The sequence below is a fragment of the Hylobates moloch genome, unplaced genomic scaffold (genome assembly GCF_009828535.3).
Source record: "Hylobates moloch isolate HMO894 unplaced genomic scaffold, HMol_V3 SCAFFOLD_10, whole genome shotgun sequence".
NCBI classification, from domain to species: Eukaryota; Metazoa; Chordata; class Mammalia; order Primates; family Hylobatidae; genus Hylobates; species Hylobates moloch.
In genome coordinates, this window is record NW_026652285.1 from 29,607,785 (window position 1) to 29,631,699 (window position 23,915).

The following is a 23,915-nucleotide window of genomic DNA, read 5'->3' on the forward strand; positions in this document are numbered from 1 at the left end:
CCACGCCCAGCTAATTAAAAAAAAATTTTTTTTGCAGAGATAGGGTTTTGCCGTGTTGCTCAGGCTGGTCTCGAACTCCTAGTTCAAAGCCTTGGCCTTCCAGGCGTGAGCTACCGCGCCAGGCCTGCTAAAGTTCTTGATATAGTTTCTGGCACATAGTATATGTTTAATAGATGTTTGTTATTCTGATGATTTCAGTTATGTACCATTTACAGGCGTTTGTAATCTTTTTAGCTAACAAGGTGGGCATTTAGGGAACTGATTATAGAAAGTATTTCTCAGAAACGAGGACTGTTTTGCCACGTCTTAACGAGGTGCGGGTGGCCAGTTTTTTCCCCAACTGTTGAAAATCTGTTTAGAGGTGGGAGGGCAGTCTAGCCTCAGGCGGAATAGGAAACCTTCCTTATGCCTAATTTCAGTGTCAGTGTCTGGTATTTCCTACGCGGAACACCGCCCCAAACTAATGTCTACGTTTAACTCAACCGGGGTAAATTTCCTTCCATGGCACTATTAACTTGGCCCGGCCCACGTGTCCGCTCCCGGTTGGTGTGAACGCTCCGGGGTTAGCTCAAACCTCGGCGATTTTCCCAGCTGACTGGCCGTGCAAACAGACATCCTTTTGCTTTTCTAACTGGTCGCACGTGGCATTGGGGGTGGGGGGACGTAGGCGTGTCTCGCCGGAATTCGCTGAACTGTCATTTGAAGATGAAACGTGGTATTGTCAGAGCTTCGTGGCGACGCCTACAGCGCTCCCTCCCTCCCAGGCGCTTACTGTTCTTTGCATTGGCCAGATATGTCGTCACTCACAAAACTTCGAGCTCATTGGTGCAAAAGCTCCCGGAGGCGGTGGGTGATTGGTTGGTTGCTGTTCCTGTCCCCACGCCAGTCGTGGTTTAGCTGAACTGAGCCGAAATCCTAAAGGCCGCGGAGTCGGCGGTGATGTAGGTAGCGGTGCCTTGAGTGGCAACAGGTGGGTCTCCGGCTGCAGGGACGGGACGGCAGCACTCAAGACCTGGCTGGATCTCCACTTCGTCTGCGGGCCAGAAACTGGAGGGCGGCGGTGGCTTTCGGAAAGGGATTGGGCTCCGCTGTTCCTTCTTCGCCCTCTCTAGGGCCGGGGCAGCGAGGAACCGAAGGAGGCTTCATAGGTTCCACGCAGGGCCCTCTCTCTGCTCTTCCAGGGGCGCACAGGTTGAGAAGGAGCGGCCTGGCGGCCCGGGCAAAAGAGGCACTCGGCGTCCTTCCCCGGGAGCCGGGCGTGCCTGGCTGCCGCGCACGCTCACCTGGGCCACCACGCTCGTTCGCGCCCTTGACGTCGTGCCGACGTTTCTCCCTAATGCACTTTTGGCGCTTGGGGCTGGGAGAGTGAGCGTGCCAAAAAGGCCCTGTAGTCGGAGCCATCTTACCCCAGAGGGGTCTCCAGCGGCGCAGGGGTGTCAGGACCACGGGCGCCTGGGGCACATGAGTAGCAATAAGAGGAAAGAGAAAGGCGAGGGAAGTCAAGGGGGTGTGTCTGTGCGGTTGGCCGGGGGAATTGGGACTAGCTGCCTCAAGGGGCATCTGAGCGGGAAGTACCTTCCCTCCCCCAGCATGTTCCTGAAAAGTCTCCTCATCTGTGAGATGTGCTTTTTTTCGAAACAAAGAAAAGGAATCTCTAGTTTTGTCGCCCAGCAAGATTTTGAGTGCTGCCATGCACTGGACTTTTATAGACCTATAATGGACTTTCTTTGAATGATTAAAACATTTATCATTCTTTGGTCACTTACGCCACGTTAGTGAACAGGGTAAATTCTGTGCTCGCTTTCTCTCATCCTAGAAAGGAATGTTATGTACTTGGGCGTAATCCATGATATTAAGCTACTGCTGGCTTAATTTCAGCGGTGAGGCCTATGGAATTTGGTTACCTCCCCTCTGTGGTTACCAGAGTCCGAATGAATGGGAGATGGGCTATCCTCCTTGCATCTTCCCCCTCCCCTGCCCAGGAGTAAAGCTTTCTTTGATTAGCAATTTAAAAAGAAAATAAATCACAGTCTCTGGAACAAGGATGTATGTCTTTTTCTTTTTGAATTTTTTTTGTATTATTATTTTTAAAAATAGAGGCAGGGTCTCGCTATGTTGCCCAGGCTGGTCTTGTACTCCTGGCCTAAAGCAATCCTCCCTTGTCTTCTGTTACCTCAGTAAGCAAAAAATAAAGTGATCCTCTTGCCTCAGCCTCCCAAAGTGCTGGAATTACAGGGGTAAGCCACCCTGCCTGGTCTGAAGATCTTTATAGACTTCCAAGAGCTTGGTTAGAGGTGTAGACCCAGCACTGCTTTTAAGTCTTTACTTAGAATGTCAAGCTCACGTTTCAAGTAGGTTGATCTCAAAGAGACTGTAAATTTCTGTAAGTTAGTTTGACTTTACTGTTGACTTACTTTATATAACCTACCATGATTTCTACTGAAAAATAAAATATTGAACATTTATGCTGTTAGAAGTCAATATAGTGATTACCTTTTATGGAGTAATGACTGGGAGGAGGCACAAGGAGAATTGGTCTGATAATCTTTTTTTTTTTTTTTTTTTTTTTTGAGACAGAGTCTCACTTTGTTGCCCCAGGCTGGAGTGCAGTGGCCCAATCTTGGCTCACTTCAACCTCCACCTCTCAGGTTCAAGTGATTCTTGTGTGTTCGCCTTCTGAGTAGCTGGGACTGCAGGTGTGTGCCACCACGCCTAGCTAATTTTTGTATTTTTAGTAGAGACGGGGTTTCGCCATGTTGGCCAGGCTGGTCTCGAACTCTTGACCTCAGGTGATCCGCCCACCCTGGTCTCTCAAAGTGCTGGGATTACAGGTGTGAGTCACTGTGCCCAGCGTGATAAATCATCTTTTCTTGATTTGGTTACATAGGTGTGTTTGGTTCATGAAAATTTATTGAACTTTACAGTTATCATGTATGTTTATATCTGTATGTAAATTATACTTAAATAAAAAGTTCTAAGAACTGGTTGAGAGTAAGGTGATAGTTACAGCAACAGAACACTGGATACTGGCTGGGCCTGGTAGCTCACACCTGTAATCCCAGCACTTTGGGAGGCTGAGGTGGGAGGATCACTTGAGCCCAGGGGTTCGAGATTAGCCCTCGAAATATAGTGAGACCTCATTTCCACAAAAAATACAAAAATTAGCTGGGCGAGGTGGCATATGCCTGTGGTCGCAGCTGCTCTGGAGGCTGAGGTGGGAGGATTGCTCGAGATGGGGAGGTTGAGGTTGCAGTGAGCCATGATTGCGCCACTGCACTCCATCCAGCCTGGGTGACAGAGTGAGACCCTGTCTCAAAACAAAAAACTCAAATGAAAACTGGATGCTGTGGTGCCTCCTCAACTCTGCCAAGTTATCTCTTTTGGCAGTGAAGCTTCCCAACGCTGAATTTCTTTGCCTCTGAAATTTCTTAGGTTATTTCCAAGATGTCTGCTAGCCATAGGGAACTACTACATTTCCAAGGGATATTGTTGTTTAACCTGCCTTAAAGACTTTGTTTTATATTGCATAAAATAAACAGCTTCTCTGCTTCATAAATTCTCATTTCAGTAGAGTTTAGAGTGAGGCATAGTTGCATTTGTTGTATCATTGCTTCTGTACTTCTGTTTTTTAAAAAAATTTAATTAATTAATTAATTTATTTTTTGAAACAGTCTTGCTCTGTTGCCCAGACTGGAGCGCAGTGGCATGGTCCTGGCTCACTGCAACCTCTGCCTCCCCAGGTTCAAGCGACTCTCATGCCTTAGCATCCTGAGTAGCTGGTATTACAGGTGTGCGCCACCGTGCCCGGCTAATTTTTGTGTTTTCAGTAGAGACGGGGTTTCACCATGTTGGCCAGGCTGGTCTTGAACCCATGACCTCAGGTGGTCTACCCGCCTTGGCCTCCCATAGTGCTGGGATTACAGGCCTGAGCTACCGCACCTGGCCTTATACTTCTGTACTAAATGACTAAAGGCTGCCACTGTCGTAGCAGTGCTGAGGCGATGTTGCATATCCCACTTGGATGCTGCGGTGGGAAATAGAATTTTCTGGTAAGGCATCGAAAGGTTTAGGTGAGTTTCCCTTTGAAGACAAGACTCACTACTCATTGGCCACAGTGTACCTAAAATTGTTGAATTTTTCCTGGGAGCCATTTCTAATTGAGGAGGATTTTCTGCATGTTGCTTCTATATCTTTGGAAAGAACAATTATTTGGCTTGCTTTTCTTGTCATGTTACAGAATTCCATTAAATTACAATGGGAAACATTTTTGAAAAGCTCTTTAAAAGTCTACTTGGGAAAAAAGAGATGCGGATTCTTATATTGGGTTTGGATACAGCTGGAAAAACCAACATCTTGTATAAATTGAAGCTGGGGAGACTGTGCCTACCGTCCCTACAGTAGGTAAGTTAATGAAAGACCTGTGGCAATTCCAGTTTACAATTTAGTATGTTATATATATTTTTTAGGTTCTGTTTCACCAGAGAAATATGTTTTATTTTTACATGCTTCTTATGTTATTGAATAATTCTTTTTAAAAATCTTGTCTACTCCAAGAGCATACATTTTTAGAGGCCAAAAACCAGGTTATATTATATATCCTTTTCTTTTTTTGACTCTGTCACCCAGGCTGGAGTGCAGTGGCGCATCTCTGCTCACCGCAGTCTCAACTTACTGGGCTCAAGTGATCCTTCCACCTCCCTCCTGAGTAGCTGGAACTACAGGCATGCACCAGCATGCCCAGCTAATTTTTGTATTTTTGGTAGAGATGGGGTTTTGTCACGTTGCCTAGGCTGGTCTTGAACTCCTGGGCTCAAGCAATCCTCCCGCCATGGTCTCCCAATGTGCTGGGATTACAGGCGTGAGCCTCAGCGCCTGGCCAGGTTATGTATCCTTTTCTAGTGGCTTGCACATTCTTAGGTTCATAAGGGCGACATGTGAACACACGGAGGCTAAGCAAATTTAACCCCATCTGCTTGGCAAAAAAGAAAAAGATAATGGGCAAAACAGGGAGGGTAGTTCTGTCCCCCACTCCTCGCAGCTAGTGTCCCAGCAGAAGGCTGAGGTGGGAGCTGGGAATCTGCTGGTGCCTCCTCAGTCAGCCTCTGTTCCAGCTGGCCTTCCTTAGTGGCAGCATCTCATCTCTCTACACCAAGTACACTCCCAGTGCTTAGAGATGGAGTGTGATTTCTTTTCTTCACTCTGGCTCAAACCAACTGCTTGAGATGATGTCCAACTAGAGAAATAGACAAGCTGGCTGCATTGCTCTTACTGTGAACCAGCACTGTGTTTTATGGGCTTATGAAGAGATTTACAAAGCGAGTTTTGATAGAACTGAATCTTTGCCTTGTTAACTGCCTCTAGATCCAAACTTCTGACTGAGGATACACCCCACAGGATGGCATGTGAACATTACTACTGTTCTGAATGTTGAATTAGGCACAGGACTCAAATGATCAACTTTCTTTTGGTTTTGTTTTGTTTTGTTTTTGAGATGGAGTCTCGCTCTGTCACCCCAGGCTGAAGTACAGTGGCGCGATCTCAGCTCACTACAACCTCCGCCTCCTGGGTTCAAGCAATTCTCATGCCTCAGCCTCCTGAGTAGCTGGAATTACAGACGTTCACTACCATGCAAGGCTAATTTTTGTATTTGTAGTAGAGACAGGGTTTCACCATGTTGGCCAGGCTGGTCTGGAACTCCTGACCTCAAATGATCTGCCTGGCTAAGTGCTGGGATTATAGGCGTGAGCCACTGCATCCAGTCTCCAAATGATCAACTTTCAACCTGGGCAGTAGCTGCAAAGATTGCATCGATTGAGGAGTGGGAAACCGAGGAGGATGTTCGAGTTATGAGATGGTTGTGTGTAAGGTAGTAATTTGGTTAAATTTTTCAAATGGATAAGCCAGTGCTGTCCAGGAGGCACTTTCTGCAGTGCTTGAAATGTTCTGTGTCTGTGCTGTATAGTGTTGTAGCCAATAGCCGTGTGACTGTTCATGTGCTTGAAATGTGGCTAATGCAACTGAGGAACTGAACTTTTTTTTTTTTTTTTTTTTGAGATGGAATCTTGCTCTGTCACCCAGGCTGGAGTGCAGTGGCGCGATCTCAGATCACTGCAACATCCGCCTCCTGGGTTCAAGTCATTCTTCTGCCTCAGCATCCTGAGAAGCTGGGATTACAGGCGCACGCCACCACATCCAGCTAATTTTTGTATTATTAGTGGAGACGGGGTTTTACCCTGTTGGCCAGGCTGGTCTCGAATTCCTGACCTCAGGTGATCCGTCCACCTTGGCCCCCCAGAGTGTTGGGATTACAGGCATGAGCCACTGTGCGTAGCCGAGAACTGAACTTTTAATTGTATTTAACTTTAAGTTTATTTTTTATTTATTGATTGATTTTTGATTTTAACTTTAAATTTAAATAGCCACATTGCCAGGCGCAGTGGCTCATGCCTACAATCCCAGCACTTTGGGAGGTTGAGGTGGGAAGATCACTTGAGACCAGGAGTTCGAGACCAGCCTGGCAAACATGGTGAAACCCCATATCTACTAAAAATACAAAAATTAGTAGTGGCATGCACCTGTAATCCCAGCTACCCGGGAGGTTAAGGCAGGAGAATCACTTGAGCCCAGGAGGCAGAGGTTGCAGTGAGCTGATATTGCACCATTGCACTTCAACCTAGGTTACAGAGCAAGACTGTGTCTCAAAAAATAAATAGGCTGGGTGTGGTGGCTTATGCCTGTAATCTCAGCACTTTGGGAGACCGAGGCAGGTGGATCATAAGGTCAGGAGTTCGAGACCAGCCTGGCCAACATGGTGAAACGCCGTCTCTACTAAAATTGCAAAATGGGCGTGGTGGCCCGAGATCACACCATACACTCCAGCCTGGGTGACAAGAGCAAGACTGTCTGAAAAACAAAACAAAACAAAAACATAAATAGTCACAAATGGCTAGTGACTATGTATTGGACAGTGCTGGGGTAGACAGTTGTTCAATGTCATTTATTGAATAATTTTTCCATGCTGATTTGAAATGCCTTCTTTGTCACATACTACATTCTCGCTGGTATGTGTGTCTTTTTCTGGACAACCACCTGTTGCATTTATATTTGAACTCTATTCAAGTGTTACTAGGGCTTGGCATATCCTTAAAGATAATTCATTATTCATTTTCAGAGATTTCCTGGTTATGCTTACTTGTTTATTTCTCCAGGTTAAATTTTAGATAATTTTGCTAAGTTTCCTGCCCCTGCCCCTACCATCATTATAGGATTGGAATGGCATTGTATTTATTTGTTTAGGAAAAATTTAGATTGTTGCAATGTAATGAGTGTCTCTCACTAAAATAAGGCATGACTAGAATTGAGGTTTGGAAGGTGAGCAGGCCCAGCTTGCTTGGGTCTTGACAGTCATGTTTGGGATTTGGGTGTGGGAAGCCGCCAAGGGGACATCTTTCCTCCCTTCCCTTCCCCTTCCCCTTCCCCTTCCTTCCTCCCTCCCTCCCTTCCTCCCTTTTCTGTCCTTCCCTTCCTCCCCTCCCCTCCCCTCCCATCTCTGTCTCTCTCTCTCTATCTCTCTCTTCCTCTTTTCTTTCTTTTCTTTCTTGGATCTTATCCTGTCATCCAGGCTGGAGTGCGGTGGCATGATCTCAGCTCACTGCAATGTCTGCTTCCCGAGTTCAAGCAGTTCTCTTGTCTCAGCCTCCCAAGTAGCTGGGACTATGGCACACGGCACCAATGCCTGTCTAATCTTTGTGTTTTTTTGTAGACACAGGGTTTCGCCATGTTGCCCAGGCTGGTCTCAAACTCCTGAGCTCAAAGCAATCTGCCCACCTCAGCCTCCCAAAGTGCTGGGGTTACAGGTGTGAGCTACTGTGCTCGGCCTATTCTCTTTTTTAATTTTTAATTTTATTTTTTGGGGGAGGTTATTCTTTCTTTTTTAAGTTTGAAAATATTCCAATCAAACATAAATGTGTAGAGAAATGACGTGACCACACTACATGTTTTTAAGCAATTGCTTTGATTAGAAGATGGTGACCGGATGGAGAGAGGGAGAGTGGCTGAGGTGAAATTAGTTATATGGTTTCAGGAATTGAGGCTAGAAATGATGGTCTGTTGGGTTAGGGTGACTATTAGTTGTTTAAGGGGTTGAATTGATACGATGTGGTAGTAGGGTTCTAGGGGTGCGAGCATCGGATGTTTCCAGGGCACCTCTCAGGCTATCAGCTTGTGAAACGAAGTCAATGAGGGGATAACTAGCAGAGGAGGAGGTTGGGGGTAGGGACCTTAAATTCCATTTTTGACTGATCACCTTGTTTTGGGGCCTTGAAGACATTTGCCAAAGCTGTTAGATTATGAGCCTGAAGCTCAGGAGAGAGGGCTAGGTTGGGGGATATAAACCTCAGAGTTAATACAGAGATAGGAATGAAGTCGTGGGAGTGAGTGAGATTGCCTAGGGAAGGGTGCAGAAAGAGGAGAAAGTATGGGGCCAGTGAGAGCCGGGGGGACTCCATCATTGCAGGATCAGTTAAACGTGGCTGAGTTCACTAAGGAGACTGAGACAGTACAGCCATAGAGATAGAAGGAAAAGGGAAGCTGGGGAAGGGTGTCAAGGAGGGAGTGAGCAGTAGTGTCAGATAGAAGATCAAATTATGGAAGAACTGAAAAGGCCTGTGTTAGATTTATTGACCTGGTGATCACTGCTGACCTTAGTGAAAACCAGCCACCCAACATGGTAGAGCAGAGCTAAGGTGCTGTTGCATGAGAGGACCAAAGAAAGCTCAGTGAATGTAGCCACACTCCTTTGAGACATTTGACTTTAAAAAAGCAAATAGGCCAGGCGTGGTGGCTCACACCCATAATCCCAGCACTTTGGGAGGCTGAGGTGGACAGGTTGCTTGACCTCAGGAGTTTGAAACCAATCTGAGCAACATAGTGAGACCCTGTCTCTACAAAAAATTTTTAAAATTTAGCTAGGTATGGTGGCTCATGCTTATAGTTCTAGCTACTTGGGAGGCTGAGGCAGGAGGATCCCTTGAGCACAGGAATTTGCGGCTGCAGTGAGCTATGATTGTACCTCTGTGCTCCAGCCTGGCCAACAAAGCAAGGCGCTGTCTCTTTAAAAAAAAAAAAAAAAAGCAAATAGAGGCTGAAGATGTGAAGGAAGAGGGTGCAGATGAAGATGTGGGGATCAAGGAAAGGTTTGTTTTGTTGTTTAAAGGCTTAAGCATGCCAAGGTGAACAGATTGGAGATATTCAGATATGGGGGAGAATAGGAATAGTAAAAAGTTCCAGACAGTCTGGGTGGAGTGGATCTGGCTCATAGTGGGAGGGAGTTGGTGGAAGAGAGTTACCTTCTTCTGTTGTTCCAAGAGGGAGGAAGAAAAGCATGGGTACAGATGTAGACTGGCTTTTACACTGTATGGTGGAAGTGGAAGTCAGTCCCATTGGTGGCTTCTCTGCTCTGAAGTACACTGTGATGGTCTCCTGCTGAGAGAAAGGGCAGGTGTGTGGCTAGAGATTGGAGAGTAGAGAAGGTTTGAGACACCTGTCCTGATGAATGGGCAAGGGGACCAGCACATTCTCTTTGAAGGCTATAGATCTTTGACTAGCAGGCTGCTTTGTAAATTAAAAGTACTATCCGCATGTTGAAATTATTTTGAATTGTTGAACCAGCACAAATCATAATTAAATGTTTTCCCCATATTTCATTTAGGTTTCTGTACGGAGACAGTAGAATATAAAAATATCACCTTCACTGTCTGGGATGTTGGCAGTCACTTCAAAATCAGACCCCTGTGGCGGCATTTTTTCCAGAACACAAAAGGTAAAGATTATTCAGTCTGTAGCCTCGATATTGTTTCTGTGAAATGTCTCTAAAGACGGACGCTTGAAGTGATACCTTGTGGTGCTCTGCTCTATTTACACTGTCAGCCATTTCCTCTCTTAGGGTCTTCTTACACTTACTGGGGAGGTTTCTTTTGTGAGACAGAGTCTTGCCCTGTTGCCTAGGCTGGAGTGCAGTGGTGTGATCTTGGATCCCTGCAACCTCCACCTCCCAGGTTCAAGTGATTCTTCTGCCTCAGCCTCCAGAATAGCTGGGGTTACAGGCATGTGCCACCACGCCTGGCCAATTTTTGTATTTTTAGTAGAGATGGGGTTTTGCCACGTTGGTCAGGCTGGTCTCGAACTTCTGATCTCAGGTGATCCGCTTGCCTTGGCCTCCCAAAGTGCTGGGATTATAGGCGTGAGCCACCGTGCCCAGCCCTGCTGTCTACTTTAAATCACTACTAGATTACTTCTATTGTCTACTAGCATGTAAATGCTATATGGTTAGACTGTGTTGTTTTTTATTTGTATTTTTTTTTACTGTTGCGTTATTATTTTTATTTATTTATTTATTTATTTACTTATTTATTTATTTTTTGAGATGGAGTTTCACTCTTGTTACCCAGGCTGGAGTGCAATGGCGCGATCTCGGCTCACCACAACGTCTGCCTCCCAGGTTCAAGCGGTTCTCCTGCCTCAGCCTCCCGAGTAGCTGGGATTACAGGCATGCACCACCATGCCTGGCTAATTTTGTATTTTTAGTAGAGACGGGGTTTCTCCATGTTGGTCAGGCTGGTCTCGAACTCCTGACCTCAGGTGATCTGCCTGCCTTGGCCTCCCAAAGTTCTGGGATTACAGGCATGAGCCACCGCGCCCGGCCTGCATTATTACTTTTTAATATTTTTGGTTCAAGGTGGGTTGAATCCGTGGATACAGAGGGCTGACTATAGTTTTTACACCCTGATTTTCATGTAAAATATTAAGCACATGGAATCTACAAATTACTCATTTTAGAATTTATTTGGAGTCTGTTTGTTTTGAAGATTCTCCTGCATGTACTTCATAGTAAAGACTTACATATTCGTCAGTCTTTCCAGACCAAATACCCAAGTCGACTGTCCCTTTATATTTTATATCATTGTTTTAGCTGTTACCTTTGGCAATTAACTCTATTTGCAGTTGTCTTTTCCAGGCTATAGATTTTAGAATGTTTTTTCTCAAAGTAGTGCATTTATTTTTTTAACTTTTTTAGTGGATAATCTAAAACAAATACAAAGACAGGGAGGATAACATAACGAACCCCCATGTACCCATCACCAAGCCTCAACAGTTATTAGCATTTTGCCCATCCCAGACATGATGTCTTTTATTCATATGTCCTTTAGTGTTCATTTACAACTGATAAGGCCTTATATATATATATATATATATATATATATATATATAAAATCTCCATGCTATTATAACGTCTCCAAAATTAATAATACTTCTTTAATATTTAGCACCTAGTCCTTATTCTAATTTCCCCAGTTGTATCAAATGTATCCTGGCTGGGTGTGGTGGCTTACACCTGTAATCCCAGCACTTTGGGAAGCCAAGGCTGGTAGATCACCTGAGGTCAGGAGTTGGAGACCAGCCTGGCCAACATGGTGAAACCCTGTCTCTACTAAAAATACGCAAAAAAAAATTAGCCAGGTGTGGTGGTACATGCGTGTAATCCCAGCTACTCAGGAGGCTGAGACAGGAGATTCTCTTGAACCCAGGAGGCGGAGGTTGCAGTGAGCTGAGATCGCGCCATGGCACCCCAGCCTGGGCGACAGGGCAAGACTCCATCTCCAAAAAAAAAAAAAAAGAGAGAAAAAAAAAGTATCCTTTCTACATCTGCTTTGTTTGCATCTGGATCAAAGTTCGCACAGTGCATTTTGTTGTTTTGCCTCTTTAGTCTTTTATTCTACAGCAGTTGTTCTTTTTCTATGCCTTTTTTTTTTCGAGACAGGGTCTCATGCAGTGGCACAATCTCGGCTCACTGTAACCTCTGCCTCCTGGAGTCAAGCGATACTCTCACTTCAGCCTCCCAGGTAGCTGGGACCACAAGTGCATACCATCACGCCTAGCAATTTTTTTGTTCTTTTTGTAGAGATGGGTTTTCACCATGTTGCCCAATCTGGTCTCAAACTCCTGGGGTCAAGCATCTGCCCACCTTGGCCTCCCAAAGTGCTGAGACCATAGTGTGAGCCACCTTGTCTGGCCTCCCTTTTTTGTTTGTTTGTTTGTTAACTGTTTATTCTACATTCTGGATTTGGCTGATTACTTTATTATGGTGCCATCTAACTTGCTTGGCTATCTGTGGATTTCCTGTGAACTGACTGTTTATTCTAGAGACTTGATTAGATTTTGGTTCATTTCAGGGGCAAGAATACTTCATAAGTATTCTTCCTATCCTAACACAGAAGTTCGGTTGTCACACTTAGACATTTTTAAAAAAATTTTTATTGTGGCAAAGTATATATAATATAAAATTTACAAGTTTATTCTTAAGTGTACAATTCAGGGGCATTAAGTACATTCACCATTTTACAACCATCACCACTGTCCAGTTCCACAATTTTTTCATCATCCCCAACAGAAGCGTTGCATCCATTAAGCAATAACTGCCCATTCCCTTCTCCCCCACCCCTTAGTAGCCTTTATTCTACCCTCTGTCTATGAATTTGCCTATTCAGTGGAATTGTATATTAGTCTTTGGAAGTTTAGCCGCCTGGCCTCTTTCATTTAGTACAATGTTTTCAAGGTTCATCTATGCTGTAGTATGTATCAGAACTTAATTCCTTTTATGGCTGTATGATATTCTATTGTATGGATATACCACATTTTGTTTATCCATTCATCTATCGATGGACTTTTGAGTTGCTTCTGCTTTTTGTCTATTATGAATAATGTTGCTACGAACATTCATGTCCAAGTATCTGTTTGAGTCCCTGCTTTGAGTTCTTTGGGTATATGCCTAGAAGTGGAATTGCTGGGTAACTATGTTTTCATTTTTTTTTTTTTTTTTTTTGAGACGGAGTCTCACTCTATTGGCCAGGCTGGAGTGTAGTGGTGCAATCTCGGCTCACTGCAACCCCGGCCTCCTGGGTTCAAGTGATTCTCCTGCCTTAGCCTCCCGAGTAGCTGGGACTATAGGCGTGAGTCACCACGTCCGGCTAGTTTTTTTGTATTTTTAGTAGAGACAGGGTTTCACCATATTGGCCAGGCCAGTCTCAAACTCCTGACCTTGTGGTCCACCCACCTCAGCCTCCCAAGGTGCTGGGATTACAGGCATGAGCCACTGCACCCGGCCTCATTTTCATTTTTTTAATTGTGGTAAAATACACATAACTTAAAATTTAGCATCTTAACAATTTGTTTTGTTTTGTTTTGTGGTAGTGATGTTTTTGTGAGATGAGGTCTCTGTATGTTACTCAGACTGGTCTCGAACTCATGGGCTCAAGTGGTTCTCCTGCCTCAGCCTCCTGCATAACTGGGACTACAGGTGTGCACCACTGCACCCAGCTCTATCTTAAACATTTTTAAGTGTCTAGTCAGTCATCATGTTCTGCAACCATCACCACCATTCATTTCTATAACTATTTTCATCTTGTAAAACCGAAACTTTATACCCATAAACTATAACTTCTGTTCTTCCCCCACCCTCTCCCCCTACTCCCTGGCAGTCACCAGGTTGTCACATTTTTAGTGATGCGAAATGGTTTCAGATGGTATCAGCCTAATTCCCCTGAATTAAAATTCTCCATCAACTTTTCACCTAATCGTTTTAGCATCCATTGAAAACTGTTGCCTAGACACGTTATTTTATTAGAAGTTACAAAATGGTGATTTTTCCCCCCTCCTAAATCTTGTTATTCCTCTGCATTTATTAGCTAAAATCCTTCTAAACAAAGAATTCCCTCATCAAATATTTGGTTTCCCTGAAATATACTTTGTACAAGAAAGGCCGGAAAAATGCTTTATTCTTTTCCTTCATGGATTTTCAGAGAAACCACTGGATGCCCCACAACTTCCATGGTGACTCTTAGATGTTTGTATCTTCATGTTTCGATCTGCAGATTATATATTTTTTTGATACTCAGAGCGTCCATTTATCTTGGACTGGCACTTGACAACTTGGCAAACCTTGCAGTTTCTTAACTGTAATAAAACTAGAACACATGGATTTGAACCACAGCTCTGTGGTGAAACCTTGAGAGAGTTAGGTAATCTCGTCTGTCTCAATTTCCTCATCTTAAAATGGAGATAATACCTACTGCCTGCATCATTGGGCTTAAATCACTTATGTAAAATGCTTCATTTAGTGGCTGGATGACAGTAGGCACTCAAAAGCCCAAATTGTTTGAGGTTTCACTTCATCATTTCTCTGGCAGAATTCTTTTTTCTTACCCTACTGGGAGTTTTCACATTCAAATAACAAGATTAAATAAATACCTTTATTTCTTCAATCTTCTCTTCACAACAAGCCTAATTTTACTGAGTTTCGGTAGCTATTGTTTTTGATGGTAGGGAGCTGGCTGTACTCTAGGACCTTGGGGTGGGAAATTTGGACTTTTCATAAAATAGCAATTGGGAGCTGCTGGAAGAATGGACTTGCTGTGAGTGGTCTTGGATGCAGCCCCTATTTTTTCTGCCAGTTTCTAAAGATCAGGCTGTCTTTTAGTTAAATGTTTTTCATCAGTATGTTGAGTATGACAAAACTTAATGCTTTTAGGTCTCTATTAAGACATTTAACTGTGTAGGTTTCACTTGTATAGATTGGAATTTGAACAGTTTCTGATTTCTTTTTTATTTTATTTTTATTTTTTTGAGACAGAGTCTCGCTCTGTCGCCAGGCTGGAGTGCAGTGGCGCGATCTCGGCTCGCTGCAACCTCCACCTCCCAGGTTCAAGCAATTCTTCTGCTTCAGCTGCCCAAGTAGTTCGGGCTACAGGTGTGCGCCATGCCCAGCTAATTTTTGTATTTTTAGTAGAGACAGGATTTTACCATGTTGGCCAGGATGGTCTTGGATCTCTTGACCTTGTGATCCGCCCGCCTTGGCCTCCCAAAGTGCTGGGATTATAGGCGTGCATCACCGCGTTTTGTTGTTGTTGTTGTTGTTGTTGTTGTTGTTGTTGTTGTTGTTTTTGAGACAGAGTCTTGCTCTGTCACCCAGGCTGGAGTGCAATGGTGTGGTCTCAGCTCACTGCAACCTCTACCTCCTGGGTCAAGCAATTCTCCTGCCTCAGCCTCCCAAGTAGCTGGGATTACAGGTGCCCGCCACCATGCCTGGCTAATTTTTTATATTTTTAGTAGAGATGGGGTTTCACCATGTTTGCCAGGCTAGTCTTAAACTCCTGACCTCAAGTGATTCACCCGCCTCGGCCTCCCAAAGTGCTGGGATTACAGACGTGAGCCACCACGCCCGGCCGTGATTTCTTAATTGATATTTTTATAGAAGGCATAAGATGGTACATTAGTTATTATGGAGAAATATTTTTCTCCTTGATTTTAGGTTCAGTTATTTTAATTTGTTGAATTGCAGCATATCTGTCTGGTTCAAAATTCGGAAGTAAGAAAAGGTGTATACTCATCCTTTGGTATCTGTGGGGGATTAGTTCCAGGACCTCCCATAGATACCAAAATCCTTGGATATTCAAGGCCTTGATATAAAATGGTGTAGTATTGGCATATAATCTATGCACATCCTCCTGTATACTCTAAATCAGTGGTCCCCAACCTTTTTGGCACCAGGGACTAGTTTCTTGAAATATAATTTTTCCACAGACCCGGGGACCAGAGAGGGGGATCAGGGATAGTTTTGGGATGATTCAGCACATTGCATTTATTGTGCACTTTATTTCCATTATTATTACATTGTAATATATAATGAAATAATTATACAAACTCACCATAATGTAGAATCAGTGGGAGCCTGAGCTTGTTTTACTGCAACTAGATGGTTCCATCTGGGGGTGATGGGAGACAGTGACAGATCATCAGGCATTAGATTCTCATAGGAGCACGCAGCCTAGATCCCTCGCATGTGCAGTTCACAATAGGATTCACACTCCTATGAGAATCTAATGCTGCAGCTGATCTGACAGGAGGTGGAGCTCAGTTGGTAATGTGAGCGATGGGGATGGGACGCGGCTGTAAATACCAATAAGGCTTCTCTCACTCACCTGCTGCTCACCTCCTGCTGTGCAGCCCCGTTCCTAACAGGCCCAATTCTTAACAGTACTGGTCTGTGGCCCAAGGGTTGGGGACCCCTGCTTTAAATCACCTCTAGATTACTTATAATGCTGAATACAGCATAAATGCTGTATAAATAGTTGTGAAACTATTGTTCGGGGAATAATGACAAGAAAAAAGTCTGTACATGTTCAGCACAGATGTAGTTTTTTTTTTTTCTGAATAATTTCTATCTGTGGTTGGTTGAATCCATGGATGTGGAACCCATGGATGTGGAGGGCCAATTGTATAGTAACAAGTCGCTGTCTCATTCCTGTCCCTTAACCATTCAGTTCCCCTCCCATAGACAACCTTTTTTTTTTTTTTTTTGAGACAGAGTTTTGCTCTTGTTGCCCAGGCTGGAGTGCAATGGCTCGATCTCGGCTCATTGTGACCCCTGCCTCCTGAGTTCAAGCGATTCTCCTGCCTCAGCCTCCCGAGTAGCTGGGACTACAGGTGTGTGCTACCATGCTCAGCTCATTTTTGTATTTTTAGTAGAGATGGGGTTTCACCATGTTGGCCAGGCTGGTCTCAAACTCCTGACCTTAGGTGATTTGCCCACTTCAGCCTCCCAAAGTTCTGGGATTATAGGCATGAGCCACCATGCCTGGCTGACAGACATTTTTATTTCTTGTATATCTGTCCAGACATATTTTATGTATATACTGGCAGCTCTATATACATATATTCCCATTTAAAAAACACATTAATAGTATACTATTCATGTGTAAATATACTTTTTTTTTTTTTGAGATGGAGTTTTGCTCTTGTTGCCCAGGCTGGAGTGCAATGGTGTGATCTCGGCTCACTGCAACCTCTGCCTCCCAGGTTCAAGCAAGTCTCCTGCCTCAGCCTCCCGAGTAGCTGGGATTACAGGCATGTGCCACCACACCCGGATAATTTTGTATTTTTAGTAGAGATGGAGTTTCTCCATGTTGGTCAGGCTGGTCTTGAACTCCTGACCTCAGGTGACCCGTCCACCTCGGCGTCTCAAAGTGCTGGGATTACAGGCATGAACCACTGCGCCCAGCCATAAATATGCTTTTTGTAGATTCTCTTAGTTCAGATGTAGGACCAGTCTGATGTTAGGTTCTTAGGTAAGGACCTATATAAAGATAGTATAAAATGGTACCTAATATTACAAAGCTTTTTTAGGAATGGCAAAGGGATAATATAGCAGCTTCCTCCCTATCAGTTCTGCATTGTGACTAAGGATCTCAAATTTCTGGATAATCTGGCTTGCTTAGTTATGACGAGAGACCAGAACTTGCTGATAGCATATGAAATCTTCGGGTGAGTTTTGAATGTTTTTCATTTTTTAATCTGATATGATGTAGCAGACATGACATTGACTCACGTGCAAGCCCCAAACATGCTGAAGCCGCAAGAGCTCTCTATCAGCCATAGTAGGCTGCGCTGGAGCCGTTGATTCAGGCAGCTGTTGAGTGGGCCTGGGAGGCACAGAGGGAAAGGGAAGAGGGCTGGCACTGGTTTACTCTCCTAGACATAGTCGTGAAATCTCATGGTCAAAGGAAACCAAGAAGTCATCTTATCCTGCTACTATTTTCCTTCCAGGGTCTCTTCTGCAGGGTCGCCATGAATTGTGGCTGAAGCTGTGCACAAACAAGTATCTCCAGTGACAGGAATGCCTTCTGAGGCAGCCCGTTGCATCTTCATCTGCTGACACTCTGCCGGGCTGACTTCTGTAGTTTTCACCACTGATCTTCAGTCCACCTCACAGAGCTCTATAAAACACTTGAATCCTCTTTACACCATAGACTTTCAGCTACTTGAAGATAGCCATCAGCCGCTACATGAGTCTTTTCTCTAGGTAAAATCTCCAGTTATAGCAGCTGTTCTTCATATGGCCTAGTGTCTAATGCCTTTGCTCTCCTGGTCATTTTTTGAATTTCTTCAGTTTGCCCATGTCTCAGAGTGTGGGGTCCAGCACTGCCCATGTAACGTTCCCAGGATGTTCTGACTGATGCAGAGTCAGCCTGGTATCACCCATGTCCTAGGAACTGAGACCATCACTACTGGTGATGCAGCCTGGGATCAAACTGTTCTTTTGGCAGCCACTTCACATGTTTGTGTTAAGGGCTTACTGTTAGCTAAACACAATTTTTTTTTTTTCCAAGACAGGGTCTCACTCTGTCACCTAAGCTGGAGTGCAGTGGCACAATCTCAGCTTACTGCAACTGCTGCCTCCCGGGTTCAAGCAATTCTTTTACCTCAGCCTCCCAAGTAGCTGGGACCACAGGTACACGTCACCACACCTGGCTAATTTTCGTATTTTTAGTAGAGATGGGGTTTTGCCAAGTTGGCCAGGCTGGTTTCGAACCCCTGACCTCAAGTGATCTGCCCACCTTGGCCTCCTGAAGTGCTGGGATTACAGGCGTGAGCCACCACACCTGGCTGACAGATTGTTGTTATCATTAATGTCACATGAACTACTGCCAAAGGCGTCTCCCCTTCCTGTGCTTGGAGGGTGTGTTGGATCCCACCTGTGCCCCTCCCTGGAGATGCTTTTGGCCACACAGCTTCCTCCAGCCAATGCAGCAGTGACTGGGTCTGTGCAGGTTTTGGTCACCTTCACTCAGGTGTGATGGGGTGGTGCCTTTCTTTGGCCTGCCCCAGGTATCTTTTACTTCTTGGGATGTATTTGATGCTATAGTATGGAATGCTGCAGAGACTTCCGGCACCAACCCCCTGGAGTTGGACTTTATTTCACAGGTTGAGGGCAGCATCCTCCACAGGAATCCCCAACTTCAGCCACCAGCTGGCAGCAGGTTTGGGGGTCCTCAGCCCACCCTCACTCCTGGCCAGATGGCTGCAAATTTGGCGATTTCCACTACCCCCTCAGGTTTGATCACTTGTTAGAATGATTCACAGAATTCAGGGACATGCTATGCGTACAATTACAGTTTTATTAATTGATCAATAAAGCAAAAGGATACAAATGAACCAGTGAAAGGGAAAGACACATAGATCTGGGAGGACACCAAATGCAAAGCTTTCATTGTTCTCTCCCCATGGAGTCAGGGGCTGTTACTTTTCCAGCACGTCGATGCGTGACAATGTATAGAGTATTGACAACCAGGGACGTTCTCCTGAGCTTTAGTATTTGTCATTTTTACTGGGGCTTCCTTGCGTAGGCGTGATTCATTGAATCATTGGCCGTGTGACTCAAACTTTAGCACCCTCATTTCCCCAGAGGTGATCTTGTTAGCATCCACTATCTAGGGGCCCACCCTGAGTCACCTTGTTAGCATAAACTTACAGGTGTGGGCCTGCCACGATAACAAAGACACTGCTATCACTCTGAAAAGTCCAAGGGTTTAGAGGCTACCTTCTAGAAACTGGGGACAAAGACCAGCCAAATTCATTACTATACAGATGCCCATAGGAATCTCTTGGTGTTCATACCAATGTGACCCAGAAGTATGGGTGGCCTAACACCTGTTGAGTTGTTCTTGAGCAGCAGGGAATGGGTACTGAAGGATACTTGTTTCCTCTTTTGTCCTCTGGGTGGACAGTTCTGACAGGCATTTGATATGGCTTCTTAGAATGTCCAGCAACAGTGAGCAGTGGTCCCATAGTGGAGGCCCAGCTTGATAACTCGTCCTTCTATTGTCCGTCCCTCCTGCCCTGTTTTACTCCCTCAGCCCCTCATGCCTGCTCTCTGGGATCACTTCCCAAAGAAAGTACCTGCACTTAAGCTTTTGTCTCAAGTTTTGCTTTAGAGGGCTAGCCCTAGAATGCTATTTATTGTACTAAACTTTACATGTTTTAAAAAACAATGTTTTGGCCAGGAGCAGTGGCTCACGCCTATAATCCTAGCACTTTGAGAGGCTAAGGCAGGCGGATCACCTGAGGTCAGGAGTTCGAGACCAGCCTGACCAATATGGTGAAACCCCGTCTCTACTAAAAATACAAAAATAAGCTGGGTGTGATGGTGTGCCTATATTCCCAGCTAATCGGGAGGCTGAGACAGGAGAATTGCTTGAACCTAGGAGGTGGAGGTTGCAGTTAGCTGAGATCATGCCACTGCATTCCAGCCTGGGCTGCAGTGAGACTCCATCTCAAAATAAATAAATAAATAAATAAATTTTAAAAAAACATGTTTTTTTCCCTGATGTGGAAATTAAGTGATTAAAAAATGAGACTAACTTTTTCAGGATATATTCTTCTTGTTAATATGGTGCAGGGCTGTGATGCTTCTGCAGAAGGTGAGTTGAGTGTATAGCAGGCCTCCTAACTCTAGAGATGATGTGTCCTTCCGTATTGATTGCCTTTGTGAAGTCACACACATAAGCAGGGAGAAGTCGTGAAGATACATAAACAGCTGCATTTTCCAGGCTCAGATCACTAACACGCTCATGATTTCTTTCTAGGTCTGATTTTTGTGGTTGACAGTAATGACAGAGAGTGGATTGATGAGGCCCGGGAAGTGCTAACTTACTTGTTAGAGGATGATGAGCTCAGAAATGCAGTTTCATTGGTATTTGCCAATAAACAGGTATGTTGTTATTGGCTTTCTGAATGCTGGAACTGAAATTTACTGCCAAATGTCTCACTTATAAATACAGACATTTAAATGAGATGTCTGCCTCCCTCTCTCCAGTACCAACCATAATGTCTCCCACCATCTCCTTGCTAGAATGTCTTTTTTTTTATTGAGACAGAGTCTCACTCTGTTGCCGAGGCTGGAGTACAGTGGTGTGATCTCAGCTCACTGTGACCTCCACCTCCTGGGTTCAAGTGATTCTCCTGCCTCAGCCTCCCAAGTAACTGGGATTGCAGGCATGCGCTGCCATGCCCACCTACTTTTTGTATTTTTAATAGAGACTGGGTTTCACCATGTTGGCTAGGCTGGTCTTGAACACCTGACTTCAAGTGATCTGCCCGCCTCGACTTCCCAAATTGCTGGGATTACAGGTGTGAGCCACTGAGCGTCTACTAAGTTCCAGACTTGGTTTTAGTCTTAAACCAAGACAGACAAAGTCCTTGTGTTCTTGGAGTTTACGTTGCTAGTGGGAAGAGAGTCAACCAATAAATAACATGTAATGTGCCAGGTGTGGTGGCTCATGCCTGTACTCCCAACACTTTGGGAGGCTGAGGCGGGGGGATCGCTTGAGCCCAGGAGTTCAAGACCAGCCTGGGCAACATAGTGAAACCCCATCTCTACAAAAAAGTACAAACATTAGCTGGATGTGGTAGCATGCACCTGTGGTCCCAGCTATTCAGGAGGCTGAGGTGAGAGGATCGCTTAAGCCTGGAAGTTTGGGGCTGCAGTGAGACGAGATTATTCCATTATGCTCCATCCTGGGTTACAGAGTAAAATAAATAATAATACGTGTCAAATGGTTTTTAAGTGTTGTAGAAGAAGGAAAAGCATAGTAAAGGGGCAGGGCGGGTGTGGGAAAGACTGGGAATGCCTCTCTGATAAGATGACATCTGAGCAGAGATCAGAAGCCCGGGAAGAAGGGAGCCACACGGTTCTAGGAACAGCATGGCAGCCAGCGCAGCTGGAACAGAATGAGCTGGGGAGAGAGAGAGGAGATGAGATTGAATCATATAGGGCCTGTTTTGGAGGAGGAAAAGGGCTTGTACATAAATGTAAAACAGTAAAAGAAACATGGGAGGAAAACCAAGCGTAGAACTATCCAGCCTCAGGACTCTGAGCTAAACTAAGCATGAAAAAGAAGGTAGAACCACGTGGAATTGTACCAGTCTGAGATGACCACCGTCACATTCTGACATCCTTCCTTCGCTTTCTCTTCCATGAGTGCATTCATTATGTAATTGTGATCATACTGTTTTGACAATGTTGCATCCTGTTTTTTCACTTTAGATTTATCAAAATCATTGTCTCTTGTTATCCACCTCTTTGTAGACATGATTTTAAACGGTGGAGGGATCATCATTTGTACAACCATTACTCTCACTGTTCAGGTTCAATGTTAATCCAGAGTTTGCACTAGTGAACATATGACTATTAAAGAAAGAAAATGAATCTGGAGGGTGTGTGTGTGTGTATGTGTGTGATTTTTTCGTTTTGTTTTGTTTTGAGATAGGGTCTTACTCTGTCGCCCAGGCTGGAGTGGAGTGGTGGGATCACAGTTCACTGCGGTCTCGAACTCCTGGGCTCAAGTGATCCTTCTTCCTCAGCCTCCCAAGTAGCTGGGACTGCAGGCACGTGCCACCATGCCCAGCTAATTTTTTGATTTTTTTGTAGAGCTGAGATCTTGCTATGTTGCCCAGGCTGGTCTCAGACACCTATGCTCAAGCTGTCCTCCCACCTCAGCCCCGCAAAGTGCTGGGATCACAGGTGTAAGCTACCGTGCTTGGTGCCTCTGTTGTTTTCAATGATAAAAACAGAATGTTCTCATGGTATAAATACACATACAGTTCAGAATATTCAAGTGAAATATTCTAGTGCTACTATTCATTGTTAAATTTATTCTTTCTCTTTCCAGAGATCCAACTTTCTCTGCCTGTGTAAGCAGTTGTATGATTGTGTTCTTTCACTTAGCATATCTTGGAAGTCCTTCCATATCAGTACAGCTACAGCTACTTTATTTATTTATTTATTGAGATGGAGTTTCACTCTTGTTGTCCAGGCTGGAGTGCAATGGCGCTATCTTGGCTCACTGCAACTTCTGCCTCCCGGGCTCAAGCAATTCTCCTGCCTCAGCCTCCCAAGTAGCTGGGATGACAGGCATGCACCACCACTTCTGGCTAATTTTGTATTTTTAATAGAGACAGGGTTTCTCCATGTTGGTTAGGCTGGTGTAGAACTCCCAACCTCAGGTGATCCGCCGACCTCGGCCTCCCAAAGTGCTGGGATTACAGGTGTGAGCCACTGTGCCCGGCCTTACTTTGTTCTTTAATGCTGATTTATTCAAATTTAGTTTGAGCTTATTCTGTGCCAAGCACATTTCAAGGCACTTGGGATACATCAGAGGATGAGACAGACCAAGATTCCTGCCCTTGTAAAGCTTGCATTCTAGTTAGGGGAGACAGATAGATAGTCAATAATAAATATACTTAAATAAGTAAATGTCATGATATAGTAATGTATGGTGAGTGCCGTATTGAAAAGATGGAACAGACCACTTCGGTGAGGTTTCTGGTCCAGAAGGCTTTGTAGACCCTAAGGACTCTGACTCGTATCCTGAGAGAAGGGGAGCTGTTGCAGTTTTGATAGAAGAATGAGTCAATCTGATTCACCGATGGCTGGGTTGAGAATAGGCTTCACGGGAGCAAGAGCAGAGAAATAGGGAGGCCAGTTAGAAAGTTATTTCAGTCATCCAGGTGAGAAGCGATGTGGCGTCAGATCAGGGTGACAGCTGTGGAGTTAGTAAGTGGTCAGATTCTGGATGAATTTTGATAGTAGAGCCATTAGGAGTTCCTGACAGATTGGCTGTGACATTGAGAGAAAAAAAGTAAGGATAATTTCAAGCTTTTTGGCCTGAGCAACTGGAAGGTTGGAGTTGCCATCAACAGAGAAGACTATGGGTTTGGGCACGTTTAGCAGGGAAGAACATATTTCGCTATATAGATACAACAGTATACATTGACTTTTGAATGTTCTTTTTCAAGGATCTCCCTAATACTATGAACGTGGCAGAGATAACGGACAAGCTCGGCCTCCATTCCTCCGTTACAGAAACTGGCACATTCAGGCTACTTGTGCCACTACTGGACATGGGCTTTATGAAGGCCTGGACTGGCTCGCCAACCAGTTCCAGAACCAGAACTGACCAGAAGAATCTATTCTTTGTGCCTTGTGGCCACATCAGCTAGCCTCTGCTGTGTGCACATGTACA

At 44.7% G+C, this 23,915-nt stretch overlaps 1 pseudogene; it reads left to right on the top strand.

Annotated features, from left to right (window-relative positions):
- Positions 1-872: 872 nt before the first annotated feature.
- On the top strand, positions 873-23,913 carry LOC116474996 (ADP-ribosylation factor 2-like; annotated as a pseudogene).
- The last annotated feature ends 2 nt before the right edge of the window (positions 23,914-23,915 follow it).